This window comes from Gavialis gangeticus, unplaced genomic scaffold (genome assembly GCF_001723915.1).
Source record: "Gavialis gangeticus isolate Ggan-Ray unplaced genomic scaffold, GavGan_comp1, whole genome shotgun sequence".
Taxonomy (NCBI): Eukaryota; Metazoa; Chordata; order Crocodylia; family Gavialidae; genus Gavialis; species Gavialis gangeticus.
In genome coordinates, this window is record NW_017729028.1 from 21,190,813 (window position 1) to 21,194,941 (window position 4,129).

At 51.7% G+C, this 4,129-nt stretch overlaps 1 protein-coding gene across 1 annotated transcript in view; it reads right to left on the minus strand.

Annotated features, from left to right (window-relative positions):
- Positions 1-3,247: 3,247 nt before the first annotated feature.
- LAPTM4A (lysosomal protein transmembrane 4 alpha) overlaps positions 3,248-4,129 on the minus strand; it is a 29,056-nt gene continuing 28,174 nt past the window's right edge. Inside the window, exon 8 of the mRNA XM_019520793.1 lies at positions 3,248-4,002. The gene's annotated coding sequence lies outside the window, so the exon portion shown is untranslated. The remainder of the gene's footprint in view (positions 4,003-4,129) is intronic.

Sequence of the window (4,129 nt, forward strand, 5' to 3'; positions counted from 1 at the left end):
CCGGCCCCGCGCCCTTAAAGCTCCGCGCCCGGCGGGAGGCGGCTCCGGGGGGGCGGGGCGGGATCACCACAGAAGCCCGCGGCTTGCTCAGGGGTCGGGGGTGGCCCCCAGGATGGGGGCAGAGGACGTGGGGGGGGCAACGAAAATGGTGAGGGGGCTGCGGGACGTGGCTGGCGAGGAGCTGGGGCTGCGTGTAGCAGACAAGCCGGAGCAGGGATCCTCCGTCAGCTCCCCCCGAGGCGACGGAGCGGGGCTGTCTGCGGCAAGGGGAAAGCTTCCTCCCTGGGCGGGTGGTGAAGCACTAAACCAGGCTGCCCAGAGGGGTGGTGGGCTCCCCCTCGTCGGAGGCTGTCAAACCCGGCTAGACAAAGCCTTGGCTGGGGTGATGCTTTGAGCAGGGGTTGGATTAGGTGGCCTCCCGAGGTCCCTTCCAGCCCTCATCGTCTAGGATGGATCTGGAAAGACAAATGCACCGGGTTACCTAGAGGTAGCTAAATGAAACAGGGCTCTGTTAAAGTTATCGGACTTTTCTCATTGCATTGAGGTCCTGGTCCTTTCCAAGCCTCGTTTTCTATGATAGCTTTGCCTGGGCCCACTATGGAGCAACAGGGTTGGTCCAATAAAAGGTTTTTTCCCCAACAAAACTCTCACCTCTGGCGCGGTTTCTGGAGTGCAATGGCACTCTCCTGCTGCAATCAGTACACCTCGCAATAGGCAAATGCAGTGTCCAAACCCTTCTGGCTAGCTGTGGGCTTGCTGAGCTGCTCTGCAACAGAAGAGTGGCTCTAGTGGGTTTTTTCCCCCCATAGCCAAAAAAAAAAAAGTGTGAAAGCAAAGAGCTGGCATTTTCTGACAGGAGCCTGGAAAGGTTGGGAACCACGGCACACGGCCAGGTGGGATCGTCAGCTTCAGGAAACACAGGCCCAAAGCGGCCACACACAGCCACTGGCTGCCCAGCCTTTGGTAGCTCAGGTTGTCCCCCCTGCATCCCCCAGGGGCTTATGGCAGAAAATATTTTCCAAAGAAGCCTGCGCACGTGTGTAAGCGCACGCCTTGGGTTCAACCTCTGTCCCACAAGACAAATTCAATCCACACAGCCATGGTACACAGCCTGCACAGCTCCCCACTATTTGGGAAATGTGGTGGTGGGGGAGCAGTGGCAAGTAATACAGCCACCCTTTCCCAGCTGCCTGGTTACCAAACCTTGTCCCCTCCCCATCCAGGGGCCAGATCATGCCTCTTTCCCCCCTGCATGGCTGGATCAGGACCAGGCCATGCCCCCTTCCCCCATGCAATCAGGTTGGAGACAGACCACACTCCCTCCTCCCCCCGTGCAGCCAGATCTGGCACCTCCCTTGCCATTGCACTTGCCAGATCCAGCCCATGGACAAACAGAGCACTGTCCATCCAGCCCAAGTGGGGAATAAGACAGGGTTCTCTAGCGCTAGAACAAACCTACGTGTACATTTAGCAAAGGCTACAGAGGTTTGCCTCCTTCATTTTTCCCTGCTGGGCTGGGCAGATGTTGACTGCTGTCCTTTATTGTCACCCACTTGGACAGTGCTTCAGGTACTCCCGACCCCCTAATCACCCCCAAAACAGCAGAACAGTCAAGTGCCCAGGAAGGCACTTGTGAAGTTTGAACCTCCAAACAACTCTTTGTGCTACTCTCTGCTCTCCTGGATTTCACACAGTAGCCAGCCCACAGGTACCCTCAACTCCATAGTCCTGTCACAGGCCAGATTCCCACAGCCCTCAGTAAAGTCCAGTTCTGCAGGCGGCAGAGCAGTGGTTCTCAACCTTATTCGGCTCAAAACAGCCCTCAGAAAACTTCAGCATTTAGTTCTCACTTGTGCTTCTGACTACAGGAAAATAAGAGCGATTCTTCTGTTGCAAAGAGATCAGGAAGGCCACAAAAGGGCAGAATGTTTTTCATACTATGGATTCCTGTTTGAAGTCTCCAGGTTTGTCATCTGAATCGTGTTTGCACACCTAAGTGCTAACATTGATGGCTCCCTTGAGAGCATCTTGGGCACTCTGGGAATCACTAACCGAGGCACCAGTAAGGATGGCATCCATAATCCAGTCTGGGCACCACTTCTAGCAGTTGGGTAACTAGTATTTTCCATGCCCTGCACAGAGGTGTACATGGCAGGGGGTTTCCAGGCTCCAGCAGCTAGTCTCCATCGGTGCTAGGCCATAGGAAGTGGTCAGCAGGCAGGGGGCCCCATCCAATGGGGTGCAGGCAAAGTGCTACCAAAGCCCATGGCAAGCACCAACATAGAAGCCACCAAATTCAGCAGCAGCATTAACCACCTGCAGCCTCCCTCTCCCCCAGATCAAGCTTCAGTCCCTCAACTGTCTTGTGCTCCACATGCCCAACTGGCACCAGCCTTGCCCTCAGGTACCAGCATGCCTTAGGTGCATTAATTGTGGCCTCTGTCCTCCCCTGTAGCCATGCCCTTGTCTTGCAAGTGGTATTTGGTATCACTTCCTTCCCCTAGCCCTGGTCCAACACTTGGCCCCCCTCAGGCCTTGATGGGGCTTCAGCCTTCCTGGCATTGGACCTTTTTCTCTGGCGATGCCCCCTCAAGCTAGGTCCACTGCCTCAGCTCTTGGCTTCTGGGCCCCTGGCCCTGGTCTCATCTTTCTCAGGCCCCTGACCTAGGCAAGGCTGCTGTCTTGTGTCCCAGCCCCTGGAGGCTGTGACCCAGGCAAGGCTGCTCTCATGCTGCTCAGCCCTCCAGGTCTCTATTCTGGGTGCCTTTCAGGTGCCCCACGGCCTCCATCCCACCCCATAGCCACAGCTCAGTCCTCTGGCCATAGACTTTAACATAACAAATACAAGCAAACTGCTTCTCTATCTGAACTGTCACCCATCCTGGGTCAGTGCCCTACCACAAGCCATACTTCCCCGTTAGCCGCTCTGTCTAGCTCCCCCGGGTTGCTTGCGTGTACATGGGCCTGTATCCTGAAGCCCCTCTCTCCCAGGGGCTCCTTCACCCACAGCATGCAGGGCCAGACTGCCCCTTTCCCTTTAGGCCTGGTTTATATGGCTCTAAACCATACCCCTTCCAGCCATGCATCTCCCCAGTCACACACAGGGGTTTCCCCTTTGCTCAATGGCCAGCCGGCTTGGCCACTACACTCTCTCTTTAAAATAACAGGGACCTCTGGCTCCATCTCACAAGCCTGCCAAAAAAGGCTGGCCCCCACTTACTTAAAAAAATGCAGTCAAGATTAATGGTAAACATTTCTTTAAAAGATTTATTAAAGAATCATTTATCACAAAAAAGAGAAAAATACATAAAGATTCAAAGCATGCAACCATCATCTCCCACACTTAAGTCATTTCTGTCTGCATTTTTTTTTTTGCATTCACAGCATACTGCAAAACTGAACTTTAGTTCCAGTTTCACTCCTCTTGAAAAACAGTGTTTCAAGGCAATGGATAACAAACCCCCAAAAACAGTAAGGTAAGATAATGCATGAGAAAAGTGCAAAGTTAAAAAAACCCCAAAACATAATAAAACGTACCACATTCACACCCCCTCCCCCTCCACAGCAGTGTATTTAAAGAAAGGCAGACTGTTCTTACTGCTTGATCCGATTGTCTTTATGAACTACTGTTACAAAAATAACAATACATTAAAGGGTCTACACCTGTAAATACTCGCATCTGTGGCTCCCTCATTTTATGCATGCTGTTTAGTTGTTACCACCAGAAACCACACAAGAGTAAAGTTGTTCATATACAGAAGTTTTGTAGTATAAGCCCCTAAAGAAAATGTTTCTGAATATGAAGAAAGAGAAAAAAAAAAAGAAAAAGCAAAAAGCAAATAGACAGTTGTTTTCAGACAAGTTTTGCTTAGCAGGTTTATATCAAAGTGTCCTTCAACAAAACAGTTCTCTCCCAAAGCCCTGAATATTTCTATTTAAGCAGTTCTGCAAGATTAGAAGTCAACCCCCACCCCAAACAATAAGCTGGTCTACATATTAAGTGGGCCTTCAGCCCAAATAATTGTCCATCCATGCCTTAACAGAGGAGGGTGTGAGGAGTCTCCTGTAAGAGGAGATGAGGGTGTGTTGTGCACAGGTGCCATATTGAATTTACCCCATGTAAAAGAAT